The sequence below is a fragment of the Anthonomus grandis genome, chromosome 2 (genome assembly GCF_022605725.1).
Source record: "Anthonomus grandis grandis chromosome 2, icAntGran1.3, whole genome shotgun sequence".
NCBI lineage: Eukaryota > Metazoa > Arthropoda > Insecta > Coleoptera > Curculionidae > Anthonomus > Anthonomus grandis.
The window spans coordinates 6,059,259-6,076,130 of record NC_065547.1 but is presented as its reverse complement, the minus strand read 5'-3'; the positions used below and the strand labels follow the sequence as shown (position 1 = coordinate 6,076,130).

The 16,872-nt window shown below is 31.0% G+C and overlaps 1 protein-coding gene across 2 annotated transcripts in view; it reads right to left on the bottom strand.

Moving 5' to 3' along the window:
- Positions 1-15,634, bottom strand: part of LOC126750468 (alpha-tocopherol transfer protein-like) — a 54,378-nt gene extending 38,744 nt beyond the window's left edge. The window contains exon 1 of one of the 2 annotated variants that reach the window (XM_050460094.1): positions 15,424-15,634. The gene's annotated coding sequence lies outside the window, so the exon portion shown is untranslated. Of the gene's footprint in view, positions 1-1,500; positions 1,571-15,423 lie in introns of those variants that run through there. The other variant, XM_050460096.1, reaches the window with a different exon arrangement.
- Between the last annotated feature and the right edge of the window lie 1,238 nt (positions 15,635-16,872).

The following is a 16,872-nucleotide window of genomic DNA, read 5'->3' as shown; positions in this document are numbered from 1 at the left end:
AATCTCTGTTGGCGAATTTTAAAGTATAAAATATTTTAAGTCGTATAAATAATTTTATTAAATACTGGAAAGGAAAGTTATCACATGGGTAAGTAAATTAAATGATTTTCAATATCTCGAAATATTAACTTATTAACTCATCTTTTGGAAATCTAAATAACGTTGTTCCTCCACCACTGTGGCTGGAACAATAAAGATACACACACTTATACCCTCCATTTCAACAAAAATAATACTAAAAAAATATTTAAAAAAAATACAAATATATTATTTCTTTTATAATTATTAATCATAAACACGCGTACTACGCAAAGAAAATTAGAAGCACGCGGCGTGGAGGCTTGCAGCAAATTAAACCCCTTGTCACCGTACTAGGCGGGTGATGGAAATCCATCACCCAGCAGGCGTGTCTGAAGTCTGGCACTCGCACGCGTATTTTCGATCAGTTTCGCATCTGTGTTCTGTAACTCTGTGCGACAAGTAAAGTGAGTATGGAATTATGGTGTTTCTCGAAATCTCAATTTTTGCCAAGCTTCTATAACATATTTTAAATGAAAGTAACTCCGATGTATCAACAAGAGCTAATGCCGCAGCCTCTTTCACTAAAAAGAGTTAGGATATTGCACTTTGCCTTAAGGCTTTTGATTTTAAAATCTTATCATTTGCTGAAGAAGTCATGGTAAGGTTTTTTTTTGTAAATTAATTCAAGCAATTTAGAATAGGGGCACTATCCGGCTCGAAGGACCATGTTTAGAAGGGTGCCATTGATTAGAAAAGGAGTTCTAATCAATTGAGGCCCTATAGACTATAAAATTTATAGGTTGCGATGGTTCATGTACCTTTGGACGGTTTTACATTGCAGAGTCCAAAGGAAATAAACATCTTATATTATTAAATAAACAACAAACATTCAAAAGTCCACTAAACAAAGACAAACCAAAATGTGATTCTACACCTCTCAAGATAAATCAGAACTTCAAGAAATGAATATACATATTTGTTTTATACTTGAGTTAAGATGCAAAATTATATGTAATTGTGCTAACTATTAAAGTTTATTTGTTAATACATAAACTATTTATTAACATCTATCATATTTATATACTAACGTTGGCAAATTATATTCTAAAAAAAGAAGGTATAATTTTACGGTGGGATCAGAAAGAGCTTCATATATCTTCCTTGCTCCTAACGATTGAGATTCAAATGCTTCTATTTTAAAATACAACTTTAGAGCTTGAAATTGCTCAACAACTCTTGCAACCACATAATTTAATGAGAACCACCTTGTTTGAGAAGGTTGTAAGAGCTTGTGTGGCTTAATAGTAACACATCTTTGAAATTCTCGAAACTCATGTTGCTTTTTATAACTATGTTGCAAAAATGGGAAAAAAATTACAAGTTTCTCTACAGAATTTGGTACCTTTTCACACCCGTGCGCAAAATATAAAATAAAAAATATAAAAGTGATTGAATTAAATTAAAAGTAAAAGGACTTACCTAGGGGTCAGTCAGGATTAGGATAACACAAGAGGTTTTTGCGGAAGGCCGCGCGAACACTGGTCGTAAAAATGGTTATTAACAGTAAGACGATCTAGTACCGAGTGTTTTTCACCTCGATTCCCCGCGTCAGTCTTTTCAGTACTTGCGTGTGACGTATTATTTGGGGATGTACCAGGTTTGTAGTAAAAGTAAAGAATAGCAAGTAAGGGAATATTATAGGGAGAGGCGAGGAAATAAGGCAAATCTCAACATTCGTTACGTAAGACAAAAAAATATTGACAGCAAGAAGCGATACTTTGAATGCAACTAATATTAAGGAAAAAGTCCATTCTGAAGTGGAGTCAATATAATATTAAAAAGTTAGTAGGGGAAGTCTTTTCTCCACAAATAAAATGCCAATCCTCTGATTTCAGGAATGATGCATTTCGGCAAGTGTTCTTGCCATCATCAGACTTGAGTTACTTAACACATTCGCTAATTCTAAACAATAACAAATAATACTTGCAAGTATTGTTAATTAGCGTATGTGTTAAGTAACTCAAGTCTCATGATGGCAAGAACACTTGCCGAAATGCATCACTCCTGAAATTAAAGGATTGAAATTTTATTTGTGGAGAAAAGACTTCCCCAACTAACTTCTCAATATTATAGAACTAAACTAAATCAAATAAGTATTAAACTAATCAATAAAGTGAAATTAAGGTGACGACAAGAATAGAACACCTATTTTGTTTATGTGAAAACCAAGAGATACGCCAGTATGTTATAACAAAATATATATAAAAATAGTATGTTTGGCAGGTTTATCTCAATATTCGTATTTTTTGAGATACGCCCCTTCGACTTAATAAGGACAAATTGTTTTGTTAAATTTCCATAGGAGGTAAATATTTAAGTTGACTATAGTAATTTTAATTTAGTTCAAATTCACCAAAATATCATTTTATGGTCATCATATTGAACTACTAAGCTCATTTTAATTTAATATATAACTAGTTTGAATAATACAACGAAACTTAAAAATTAATTAGAGAAATTGAATAATTAAATTCTGAAAAACCATAGCTAAGAATTTGTCTACATTTACCACTATTATATAACGAATAACGAACTTTATAATTGAATAATTCCAAATATAAACGAAACTATTACATTATATATACATACTAAATATTCATAAGAAGTGATAAAATAATAGGCCAAAGACGTATTATATAAAACATTATGTGGTCATTTATTCCAAAATAAGGGCTTTTATATTATAAAAAAATAAAGCTCCCACAACTTTTAAGTAGGTTTAACAATCAAGGTTACGTCTTACTTTTACTTTCCCCATTTAACATGAACGAGATAATATCGCGGTTTTAAATGTGGAAATTAACTTTCACCTTGACCCTGAACCACCGGAAAGGGGAAATGATGTGACCGCGATGATGATCTATAAGTGGAGAAAATGGTAACAATATTAGTAGAATTTGAAATAATTTAAGAAACTAAAGGGTGTTTTTTTTAGAGGCGGAGAACTTTCATTTGGCAACACTGTTTTTTATGACAGTTCTGGGTTATTTTTAGATTAGTTTGGTTTGGCATCATGAACAGATTCGACCCACGCCGAAGCAACGTTTCCAAATTGTTCAAATTTATTTTGAAAGACATGGTTCTATTCGAGAAATACATCGGGCATTACGTAAGTTTTATGGTGCTCATCATAATCGTCCTCAGAGAGATTAATTCGAGAAACTGTTGATCGTTTTCGCAAGACTTTTACTCTAGTCGAAAATACGCATCCCGTAAGACGCCGTACAGTGCGCACGCAACAAGCGATAGCTGCTGTGCAGCATAGTGTTGATAATGATCCAAATGTGTCAATTCGTCGTCGTTCTCAACAAGTGAACTTATGTCCATCCACTTTATGGAAAATTTTGCGCAAAGATCTCGGATTGCGAGCATATAAAATTCAACTTGTCCAAGAGTTGAAACCCCAGGATCATTTTTTACGCCGTAGCTGAATCGGCGGAAGGAAAGATTGCTGTTGATCCACGATTTCATATGAAAATTTTGTTCAGTGATGAAGCACACTTTTGGTTAAATGGCTATGTAAACAAGCAGAATTGCCGAATTTGGGGGGATAAGAATCCACGAGCTATTGGCGAAAAACCGTTACATCCAGAAAAACTAACTTTTTGGTGCGCTTTATGGGCCGGTGGAATCATTGGTCCTTATGTCTTCAGAAATGCTGATGGTCAGAACGTTACAGTAAACGGTGAGCGATACAGAAACATGATAACCAACTTTTTTGTGCCTCAATTGGAAGCCGTTGCAGGCGTTGCAGAAATCTGGTTTCAGCAGGACGGTGCCACGTGCCATACAGCGCGCCAAACAATTAATTTACTGCAAGAGACATTCGAGCAACGAATAATTTCAAGGAATGGACCACAGATGTAAATAGCTCCGTACCAGATAAATACTCCAATGTTAAATTTGCGAACCCTAAAAGGATGCTGGCCTGAGTGAGCTCTAGCATCCCAAGCCAAAATTATTAGTCTATGTTGCCAAATCGAGCATCCCGATTCGTTGCGTGCCTCTATGTTACGGCGGGTAATAAAGGATTTGGATCTTGGTTATTTAGTTAAATTTATACATTTAGTATGTTAATTTACATTTTATTTTTTTTTACATTTAACAAAGTTTACATTGTTACTTGATGAAAGAAACCGCAAAATAGATTATTGATGGAGGGAACTATAGATACATATTTAATGTATATGTATGTCTATTAAATTTATATTATTAATGAATAAGCTTTTAATTAATATTATTAATTAAAAGCAGTACTATAATAAGTCTTATAATTATAATAACAGGATAAATTTAAAGCATCCTTAATTATATGTTTGTTTCATAAAATGTATATTAATGTAGAAATTGTAAATGTTAATTATACAATAGTAATTATACAATAAGCATGATCAGGAAAATACCGAAAACCCGAATGGTCTATTTTTTCCTTAGTGTGTTATTATAAAAAAAATATTTTCGCAGTTGTGTCTTGTTCGGCTACACTTTAAAGTCTTAAATTAAAAATGGATAAAATAAAAGCTAAAAAACGTCCATATGGAAATAAATGTGAATATTTTAATTGTGACAATTCACGCAGAAATTCTACCATTAGGATGTTTAGGTTTCCAGTGAAACTTAAGAACATTTGCAATCAATGGATATTAAATTCGGGTAAGTAAAATTGTAAGTAAAAGTACAAGTTTACTTCTTGTGCTATTAATTTTTAAATAAACATCTTTTCCGATTCGTAAAAAACAATTGTTTATTTCTTTTCTAAAATATCAAGAAATATCCTTAAATAAAACTTTTGTAAAATATCTATCAATGTGCACGTGCACTTTTTAAAAAATTAAAAACTTTAAAGAAAAAATTTACCTATTTGTTGCTATATTACTTATTATCTTACTATATGGACCCTTACTGCAATCAATTTGCAGTTTACCCTTTATATTTTGTAAAATAGCAGAAGCTCGAATCAAGGCTGAAAACTTTATGAACTGAATTTAGTTTTTTTCTTAATTTCTATCACAATTAAACTCATTATAAAAACATATTTAAATAGTTTTCACTATTGTTTTATTTACCCGTCTATGCTTTATTAACTACTAAGATTTTTTTTAATACTTTAGGAAACGCTAAGTTCGCTAGAGTTCCAGTTGAAAGCTTACGTGGTAAATACATTTGTAAAAACCATTTCAACAATGAGGACTTCCGGACAGAAAACCAAAAATATCTGAAGAGTAATTAAGTTCCTCAAAACTATACTGCTTTCTTTAGTAGCCCTTTTGCTTCAGATAGCGAGAAAACTTTAACTGTGCAGTGCATTCAAAAAAGAAAATATACTGCAGGTGAAAACAATTCAGCTTTTAAGACAAGATAAATTTATTAACAACTTAGTAGAACTGCCGAATGCTGTTACGACACCAAGAAAACTGGAACTAAAAAAAAAGTAAGATTTTTAATAAATAAAAATAAAACTTAAAAAAAAATATCTAGACTGCACAAAAAAATTCAAAAAACGAAACTAGCTACCTTTACACATTTGCCGTTTTTGTCTTTTATGTCCCCGGTAGCAAAAATTTGGTAAAAGACCTGTAGTTTGGAGGCAAAAGGAAAAAAAATTCTACATTTCTTTTAACTACAAGTCTCCATCAGCTTATTATTTTTTAAGGAAAAAAGGCGTTGTGCTTCCGGCTGTATCTATAGTTCGTAAATGAATTGCACAAAATAACTTTAAAACTGGAATTGACGATAAAATTTTAATTTTTTTTAAGCTTATATCTGCTGTAATGACAAAAAATGAAAAAAAATGTTTAGTCGCGTTTGATGAAATAAGCCTCAAAGAAAACTTGGAATTTCATAGCAAACTCGACTTAATAGAAGGATTTCAAGACTTGGGACCTCTCGGCCGAACTGGGAAAAAAGCCAACCATGCCCCTTTCTTCTCCATTAAGGGTATATATTCATCTTGCCTACTTTTTTTACATAATTACGCTTCAAAAGAAGATTTAAAAATTATAATAAAATAAACGGTGTAAAGTAAACGGTGAGACATTCGAGCAATGAATAATTTTAAGGAATGGACCTGTAAACTGGCCAGGCCAGCTCGTTCGTGCGACTTGACGCCATTAGATTATTTTCTTTGGGGCTATGTTAAGTCGCATGTCTACGCTGATAAACCCGAAACACTTGAGCATTTGGAAGCCAACATACGACGCGTGATTGCCGAAATACAGCCTGCAGTACTGGAAAGAGTGTGTGAAAATTGGACCTCTAGATTACGCCACGTACGCGCCAGCCGTAGGGGTCACATGCCCGAAATCATTTTTAAATATTAATGCCAAAAAAAATTCTTTAATATAAAAGCAAATTCGTTCATATCAATAAAATATTTTGTGTTTAATTTCAATTTAAAGTTTTCCGCCTCTAAAAAAAAAAACACCCATTAAACTATGAATAATGTGTATGTTATTGACTAGGTTTTGTTAATTAATTTGTCAATTGAGTTCTTACATTTTCTTTGCAATTTTGTATTCTTTATATATAATTAAATTATGGCCTGGTGAATGCCATGGTCAAAAATGTATTTTTTAATTGTTCATAATGAGTTTTTGGCATTGTTTATTATAATAATACTTTTTGTCATAATTATCCATCTCAAGATCAATATTTCTTAAGAAGTAATCGTCAGCTATAGTGGAAAATGGAAAAATGGAATTTTATGAAACAAAGAAGAAAATTATACTATAGGAGAACACCTATAACGTAAATATAAGTTAAGACAATTGAATAAAGATAGAACAAAGGACTGACATTAGAAACTACAATAATAAATGTGTAGATAGAGTTATAAAAAAAAATAATAACACAACAAATTAAGTAAGGAAAAAGCTAAAATAACTAAAATGGAAAATTTATATTTCCTAAAATTAAATATGTATAAATAAATAAAATACTAAAACCCACTGAAATCATAGAATTATGCGTGGGTTAAATACGTATTTATAATTTTACAAGGTGTTTCAAATTCGACCCTCAATATGGAGATCTCGGAATCTATAAGAGATACGAAGATGGTTAAATTGGGGCAAAGTTAAGAATTTTTGAGCTAAACAATATTCAATTTAAAAAAATTAAAAATTCCGAATGGTTCCGAAGATATTGGAAAAAATACGAAATTAAAAAAAAAAGATTATTTTTTTTTCTAAGTTTATTTCTTATCCGATCTTAAAATAACTGGCACATTTGCGTTGCCACTTTTTTCGTGCTACATGATGGTGTTCTTAGATTTTTAATACGACGTTTCGTCTTTTGCCAACCATCATCAACTTTGTTTTTTCTTATAGGCACTATGTTTGGTTTTTGAATTTCTAAAATCTTTGAAAAATTTCCTTTTTCATGGTGTATCACAAGTAATATTTGTAATTTTAAAAACCTGAATTTTTTTAAAAAACTTAATTAAACTCCTAAGAAAAATTACAAGAAATCGACTGTTGACCCATTTTTGGGAAAAAATTCCGCATTCCGATGCATAAGAAGAAAAATATTTAAAGACAACAAAGAAAATATCGATCTAAACAAAACTAAATTTAAATTAAAAAAAAAACACTAAAAACGTTTAAAACCCATATCATTATAAATCTGTGTAAGTAAACAAACATTTTCAGGTTATAACTATAAAAAAATACATAAAAATGAGTCTGCTGTGCTATTTTTGATTTTGGGCCTGTTGATACTCTAGTTAGAGCGAAACACGTGTAGCCAATTATAATATATTGTGAGACGAAGACTGTGTGTTTTCGTTGTTTACGTCGGCACTACTTTACCCCCCAATAAAGTTCTAATAATAATGATGATGATGATAACATATTAATAGATGAATTAATTAGGCTTGAGTCATTCAAGTGTATTAGAATAAAATAAATAAATAATGTTGCAGTAGATAAAGTAAATAACTGTAAAAGCATGGAAGTAGAAAAATCAGAAAATTCTGTAAATTATAATAAAGAAGAGGATATAAATATATGTATTTCTATTTCTATAGAAGAATTATATATAATTTATACAGGGTGTTTCAAAATTCACTACATATATTTTAAGGACGTATTCCCGAGGTCAAAATAAGACTTTTTTTCCTATAAACATGGGTCCTAAAATGCACCCCCTTCAAGCTACAGCCATCGCAAGAAGTGTAAAAAAAATCGATTTTTTAAAACGTGTCTACAGTTTTGCATCAAGTTTAACGAAATTTGGAATACCCCCGTTATTTTAGGCGGTCTATTTACTTTTTATCTTAGAAAAGGCGTAAAACTAATTTTAAGGGGTAAACTGAGGGGGTGCACACTTTTGACGGCCAAAATTTTATGTGTACATTCATTTTTTTTTAAATTAAGCTACACCAAAAAATAGACATTTTTATTTTTGAGGTTTTAGTAGTAGGCTGTGAGTATTTGTTTTAGACATTTTTCAACTTGCTTGACTTTTGGTGTAAAATAAATTTACTGCCATTGTTGACTTTGTTTAATTCCAGTAGTTTACTTCCCGTTTTAGATTTAAAGTGTAGTTCTTATTCCCATGTTTTATTTCTAAACGCTAACATTGCTAAAATGAAAAATGAACGTTAATCATTCGAACATCTTGCAGACATCCATTTTGTTTATGGTCTTGCTGATGGTAACGCGTATGAAGCTCAAAGATTGTATCAGTTAAAGTTTCCTAATCGCCGACTCCCGAATGTACGAACATTTTATACATGCAAAAGATTATTGCGTTATAGGTAGTAGGCATTTTAATTAATTATAAGATATTGTATTATTATATCCCAGCATTCTATTTTTTCTTCTTGAGTTAGTTGAAATTTATATATTTTCATTATATTTGTATATGTATGGTTATCTTTTATGATTTATCATAAATGAGTTTTTTTTTCAATATTTTTTACTCAATTAATGTTTTTTTTCCACTACCACATTTTAAGTAACGTACATTTATAATGTGGGGTATCTTGAGTAAAGTGGGGTAAAATCTTAAGCGACAGGAACACATATCTTCGAAGTCTATATAGGTTTTTGAGATATGAGTAGTGTTTAGTTATTTTTTTTTCATGAGCGATTTATTGTTTAAAGTTGCGAATTTTAATGTAAGGTCTATATTTACGGGTTTTCTAGAGTTTAAAAATTTAATACTTAAATATGACTTTGATATGGTATTTCTTACAGAGACATGGCTGTCTGATGGTGATGATGTTGAGGTTTTTTCTATTTCTGGTTACCGGTTTGTTAATAAGGATCTGGTAGGTAGAGGTGGAGGTATTGCAGTCTATTTTAAGAGCACTTATTCGCCAGAAATTGTTTCATTTCAGTTTACTATTGCACATTTTTTAGAATATTTGATTCTTAAATTAAAAATCAGAAATAAATATTACTGTTTTTGCGTCTTCTATCGACCTCCCAATTCTAATTTTAATTTATTAGTTAATGACTTTGAGAATATTTTTTCATCTATTTATCCTTTTCTTGAGCAGGTAATATGTCTGAGACATTTTAATATTAATCTACTGAATGAAACAAACCCTTTGATATCCTTGTTTGACAATTTTAATCTAATCCAAATTATAAATCAACCTACTAGAATTAGTCGGAATAGTGTATCACTTCTAGATCCAATATTTGTAACGGATGAGTCTTTGGTCGGTGATTCGGGGGTTGTGTCGTTGGAGGGAGTATCTGATCACGCCTTCGTTTATTGTTATTTAAAAATAGAAAAGGTGTCTATTAAACCAAAACTTATAACTTACAGAAATGTTAATAATTTTAATGCTCGTGAATTTTATAATGAACTTCAAGCAATTAACTGGCATAATATAAATTACGAGCAAAATATTGAAAACAAAATTTTCTTATTTAATGAATACCTTCTTTGTATCTTCGATAGACATGCCCCCTTTAAAACAGCAAGGATTACTAAACCATGGGCGCGCCCTGGCTCTCACCAAATATTAAGGTTTTTATGCGACAAAGAGACGCAGCGCTTCGAGAATTCAAGAGGTCCCGAAATGTACACGACTGGGTACAAGACACTGTACAAGACACGTTGTCTATGGTACGAAGGGAAAAAAACTATATTTATCTAATATATGCGCTGAAAAAAATATAAAAAAAACCTGGAGGACTCTTAAATCTTTTAATGTTTGTTCAAATAATGATTTAAATATTTCGGATTATTTACTTAATCCTGAAGATATAAACTCATTTTTTAGTGAATTTTTGCAGAATACGTCAGACTGTTCTTCTAAAATTAATTTTTACAATCAAAATATTTTCAACGACAATATTCAGTTTAATTTTAATTTAGCTAGTGTTTCTCAAATTAATAAAATACTAAATGGTATAAAAACAAATGCTTCGGGGGTAGATGGAATTTGTGCCAAATTACTTAAATATTGCAGTCCCTTCTTGGATGTTTACATTACACACATAGTCAATTGTTGTATAGAACAAAGTTATTTTCCTGATCAGTAGAAATTATCAATAGGTAAGCCACTTCCGAAAGTAAAATATCCAACTAACTATGGTGATCTGAGAATAATTAGTGTATTACCGGCTTTGTCAAAGGTTTTCGAAGGTCTTTTTACCGGCTTTGTCAAAGGGTTCTGTATAATCAGTTGATTGAGTACTGCGGTGTGAATAAAATTATCCCGGAGACTCAGTGTGGCTTTAGAAAGGATTTGAGTACTGATGTTGCCCTAATTGGAGTTACTGATGACATAATAACGTCAATAGATAAAAAGTTGTCATCTGCTTTGAATCTGTTAGACTTTTCGAAAGCATTTGACACGATCAATCACGAACTTTTATTGGCGAAACTGAAATTTTATGGACTTCTGGATGGTTCGGTAATGTTGATTAACCCTTTGAGGACGGAATTAATTAAATTACGAAGAAAACAGTTACTACCAAAAAATCTTTATTTAAATGGGTATTTGAACATAAAATAGTATAAAAAAATAAGTGTCTATTTTTGAAAAAAAAATAAACGGCGGTTATCTGGACTAACTACTAGTCACTCACTATGGTTTGTGGAAATCGTAAAAACAGTTTCTTAGCACTTCCATACGGTTCGATGTGGTTCCTTGCGGCTACTGCATTGGGCACATTTAAGAGAAGTAGTGTGAATGGGCATATGAGGTTTGAATTTATTTGGGGGTTTTTCTGCACTTTTCCGACCACGTTTCGCTTGTTCTGGATTTAAACCAACTAAGCCACTCACTACAGAAAGCCGAAACTGTTTCAAGGTCATAGTATTTGGCATTCTTTGTTTGAAGGTGATGTAGGAATTAATGACTGTAGCATCCACAAAGTACCAAAAAATTCGGTGCCACCATTTTCGTGATTTATATTTCATACAGTGACTTTAACATGTCAAACTTATCGACGTACCCCATGTGCCGGTTATAATCGTTAACAAGTGATGGGCATTCTACATCTTCTTTAGAGCCGTCTTTTTTTCTTCTAGAAGCAGTTTCCAAGTTGGCAGGATCGTGAAAATTTGAAATAAAAAGAACGCTTTTTCTATCCATCCATTCAAGGCTACAATTCCTCTTGTAGATACCCGATAGTCCGATTCTCCTCTTTTGTTTCTCCTCTCAAATGCTTATCGTCACGCAAGTCGTTTGGCATATTTTTTCTATTTTTTTCTGGCGGTTCCACATACATAAATGCCTTCCAACAGTAAACTGTTTTGCAGTTCAACCGAGTTAAAAAAATTATCAAAGTATAATTTATGCTTCTTACCAACTAATTCTCTAGATAAATCCTTTATAACCCTGGCACCTAAGGATTTTTCAGTAAGATTTGAAACTTCACCCGTATAAATTTGAAATTGCGACATAAATCCTGTTTCGTCACTTCTTACATCATCGTTGTATCATCATGCATTGTTTCATCGGCATGTATTGTCGAATGCTGCTTCTTCCTTTGAATCGTATCATAGATTCGTCTATGGCTTGGTACTCACTTGGCATAAATGAATTTTGATAAGAATTTGATAAGGCATCAAGGAGTATGTTGGCGAATTTTGTAAAGCTTGTCATAATTGTCATCTTGCTTTTTCGGTTCAGTTGCGTTGTTATTCAAATGTAAGTTGCTCAACAACCAGTCAAAGCGATCCCTGGACATAGCAGTACTTATATAATCATCTTTAAGTTCAATTCTGGACGACCAATAATCACGATAATTGGGTATAGGTTTTAATCCCATCAGAAGGTTCAGACCAAGGAACACTTTTATTTCAGCTGAAGGTGTTGGCAAAAATGAACTACAATTGCCACCTTGTTTTTGAACGGCATAAAGGTTGGTTTCGAATACAATTTTTTCGATCAGATCCAACGTAAACAAATGCAAAAAAATATCAGTAGGACTTTCTAGATCTTGTGGGATAACGGGTCCAGTATTTTTAGTAAATGGGTCAACCTGTGTACAAAATGTTGTCTGCTTTGTCCACTGTATTGTAGTTTTTCTAAGCTGTAACTGTAATTGCGCCAAAGGAACCTTATCTTCAGATTCTCATTCATAGTTCGGTATAACTACAGCTGCAGGTATATCTTACTGTTCCTCGACATCTTCTAATATATCAACGTCTATTGCCATTATATCCAAAATGTCCTCATCGTCACAAATATCATCTTCGGTAACGGAAGACACCTCTGATTCTTTATCAGATGGTATGCTACTGATTACATTTTTAAAATCGCCAGGAGGTAGATTTTCTATTTCTTCCCACCTCCAAGAAATTTTGGACGGACCTGAAAAAAAAAATAAATAAACCCTTTGTGAAATAAATCACTAGTGATAAAAAATATCCATAGCAAATGTATATTTCAACTCCTATTAGATTTGGAAATCACCAAGAACCGCCTGATACTATTATAGTCAAAGTCTTTATTTCAAACTATTCGTAAATTTCCTGTAAACCAATAATCTTAAACTTTTCCGATGCCTCTCAGATTTACTGATGCCTGGTGGTTAGACCGGGATACCACACATTTGTTTTACAAAAATAAAAGTAATGGGCATAACAAATTGATGATAACTGTCAAAACAATTAATTTCTAACAAATAATTATAAAGAAAATATGTTTTTACCTGCCATTTTTTATCAAAACCACTTCAAAACGTGAAGCAAATGCACTTGTTTACACCAAAACAAAACAATCCTTTCACACGAACCAAATATCGAAATAAAAATCGAATTTATTGCCATCTCGAAAATGCATGTAATATTTCCATATAATATACTACTTAGGCAACACACGTGGTGGTTAAATCAAATGACCGCTAGACGTTTACGTACAAATTTAATAAATTGTGGTTAGCTCAGCTAACCACTGGTCCTGAAAGGGTTAAATCATATTTCATAACAGATTATATTCATAACAGATTTCAAAAAAATATTTTCAAATAATTCTTTTTCCGAAGAAGCTAGAATTTTATCAGGCGTACCTCAAGGGTCAATCCTGGGACCATTATTATTCATAATCTACACCTCAGATATACTTAAATCATTAAAGTACTGTAAACTGAGAGCTTTTGCCGATGATATCCAGGTTTATCTTCACTTCAATCATTAGGATTATTTGCATGCATCTTCTTTAATAAACCATGACCTGAATTTACTTAACCAGCTTTCTTCTTGTCATAATCTAAAACTTAACCCTCTTAAATCAAATGTTATGATTTTTGGATCTAATAAAGATTTTCTTAAAAATAATTTAAATCTCTTATTAAATGATGTTCCTCTTCCCAAGATGGATCGTGCAAAAAATTTAGGCATTGTCCTGGATACTGAGTTGAGGTTTCGTGAATATGTTAAATTGTTAATTTAGAAGTAATTTTTATCATTGAAAATTTTATATAATAGTCGTCAGATTCTTAGTTTTCATTTGAGAAAAATGCTTTGTGAGTCTCTGGTCCTGTCCAACTTCAACTACTGTGATTTTATTTATGGTCCTTGCTTAGATATTGCAGATAAAAATCGTATTCTGAAAGTTCAAAATGCTTGCTCACGGCTAATATTTGGATTACGAAAATACGATCACATTTGACACACATTTAAAGAGCTTAACTGGTTGAGGATGGACAGGCGCAGAGAGCTACACTTAGGTAATTTTTTATTTAAAGTTTTATTAAACCCCTCCCTTTCCTCCACTTTATGGAATAAATTTGTTCCTCGTTTAAACGTTCACACAAGAGTGATCCGATTTTCGGAGAGGATGACATTTCCTCGTCATTCGACTGCAATGTTTCAACGTTCTTTTACGTACAATGCCATTAAACTCTACAATAACCTACCAACTAAATTGTCAACTTTAGATCAGAAGTCATTTAAATCAAAGTTTAAGAAATATCTTTTACATTTAACCTTCAACCCGTAATTTAGGCCTTTAATTATTTATTTTATTTTTGTCAATTTTTTATATTTAGCTATTTAATATTTATTTAAATTATATATATATTGTTCTTTATTTGGATATTTAATGAATTTAATAGAGTTAATCTTTATATTGTAGCTTAAGTTTATGACCGTTGAGTAGGGTTCAGTAGAGTAGCCGTCTTAGCTAGACTGCGCCCTGCTTCTCGGGTACTTAATTATAGAATCTTATTATTATTAACTACATCTGTAAATTTTGAATAAAAGACATTTATTATTATTATTATTATTATTATTAAAATAGTTTTACTTTTTTAAGTTTGCAAAAAATTGCAAAAATGAACATTTCAAGTATTTGTTGAGCAAACTTTGTCATTCAAAATCAAGAATCATATAAATGTTTTAATAATAATTAAATTAAAAAAAATATATATTTTAAGACAATCAAGGCATTAACTGTAACATGCGAAAAAAATTGTAAAAAAGTGACATTTTACCCATTTTTGGGGTATATTTATGAATTTAAGGTGCAAGAATCCTACTGAATTCATAAGCTAGACAATAACTGAAAAATACAAGGAGCTAAAAACCCAAAAAAATAATAAATTACATTTATTTTTTGCGACTTATTATTCATAACAAGAACATACAATTTTCAGGAAATAAAATAATTAATTAATATTTGACACTTTTGTGAATATTTGAAAATATAATTTTAGCATTATATCTCCTAGGTTAATAAGCTTGGGGCCTAGAAACCCAATTTGGTATACTATAAAGAAAATAAGATCCAAGATCCTGATCCAGAGTCTAAATGTTGAATTTAGTCAAATTTATTCAAATTTTGGTTAATTGTTAAAATATCTGGTGGTTTTTTAGATGGGGTACTTTAGCTAGATTACAAACAAAAAATTATAATAAAATAACACTTACCTGCGAGTAAGAGCAATTCAAACACAAAACCGTTCAAAACACAAATTTGATCACAAATACACCCTCCAAAAATAAAACTGAGCAAAAAAAAAATAAATAAATTTAATAAAAATTGATTTAAAAAGAACAAAGCTTAATCGGCGACTCCTGACCAAATTTGCGCTCTGCGAATTGCGGCGAACTAAACTAAAGCACCGTCAACAAAAGTGTAAAACTTTAAAGAGACATCGAAACCTTTTGGGATCACGTCGTTCCCCCCAAAAATTCGATAACTCTTAACCCATAATCATTTCTTCGTCCTTGTTTATCACGTTTTACACACACTTTTCCTTTCTTCGATAGATATTGCCGAGAACTCTCTGTCTCACATCAGTAGTAATGGTTGTTGGTCAGATAGAACCATATTCTTAATTACGTTTTGATGTGCTTGTAATTACGTGAAGAAATTATGATGAAAGAAAATCGTGGTTTTAATGAGCATAGAAATTGAACTGAGTGTATATTATGTATTATATGATAGGGATTGTTCCAGTTGGAATTAATTAGTGACTTACCAAAAAACCCTTTTATTTCAGTTTTTTTTTGCTAATTTGCAAAATTATTTTTTATAATATAAACTTCTTAATTAATTGCAAATAAACAAGTTACCTAGAAGTATAAGTAATTTATGCTTGTAAGCGATAAGAAAGTGACCAAATGCTTAGGATTAAGGCTTTGTTCACCTACAATGCTTTTCAAAATTAAACGATTTCAAGTTTATGTATTCATATCAAAGAGCATCTAAGCTAATTTCAAAATGGAGACTGCGACTTTTTATAACTATAGATTCAATAAATAAAAGAGTATTATTAGAAATTACTTTTCTTAAATATTTAGTGCAGCTGCACTGTAAACATTTATGGAAGTATCTCTGCCCTGTTTAATATGATATTTCATCATTTAATTTCGAAATATTTCTTAATTCTAGGGATATATAATGAATACGTTTTAATTTCTGGTTGTGGCAGTTAAAAACACTGTTTTAAAATTCCCAATAAATCATATATTTTATATTTATTTTTTGTACATACAAGGTACATATGTATAATGGCTCTGTCTATTTATAACTTCTTTTATTAATTTTGTTTTTCCTTTATGTCACCGTATGTAGATCTATCTTTCTTTTAATTACCAATACAATTAGTTTCAAAAGTAAAATTGGCTTACGTCACAAGCATTTTTAGTTTTTTAATTTTTTCCTTTTCTAGGTTGTAGGTTTTGAAAAATATTTCTTTTGGAGATATTTTTTTAATTAAATGCATAACCTAATTGAACATTGCTACCAATTTCAAATATTAGTTAGATTTCATTTTAATAAAATTTAAAATTATGAAATTCGTTTTTTAATTCTTCCACGTATTTGTAGTCCGAAAAATTTTAAAGTTTTTCTTATTTTAGGTATTTGAGGTG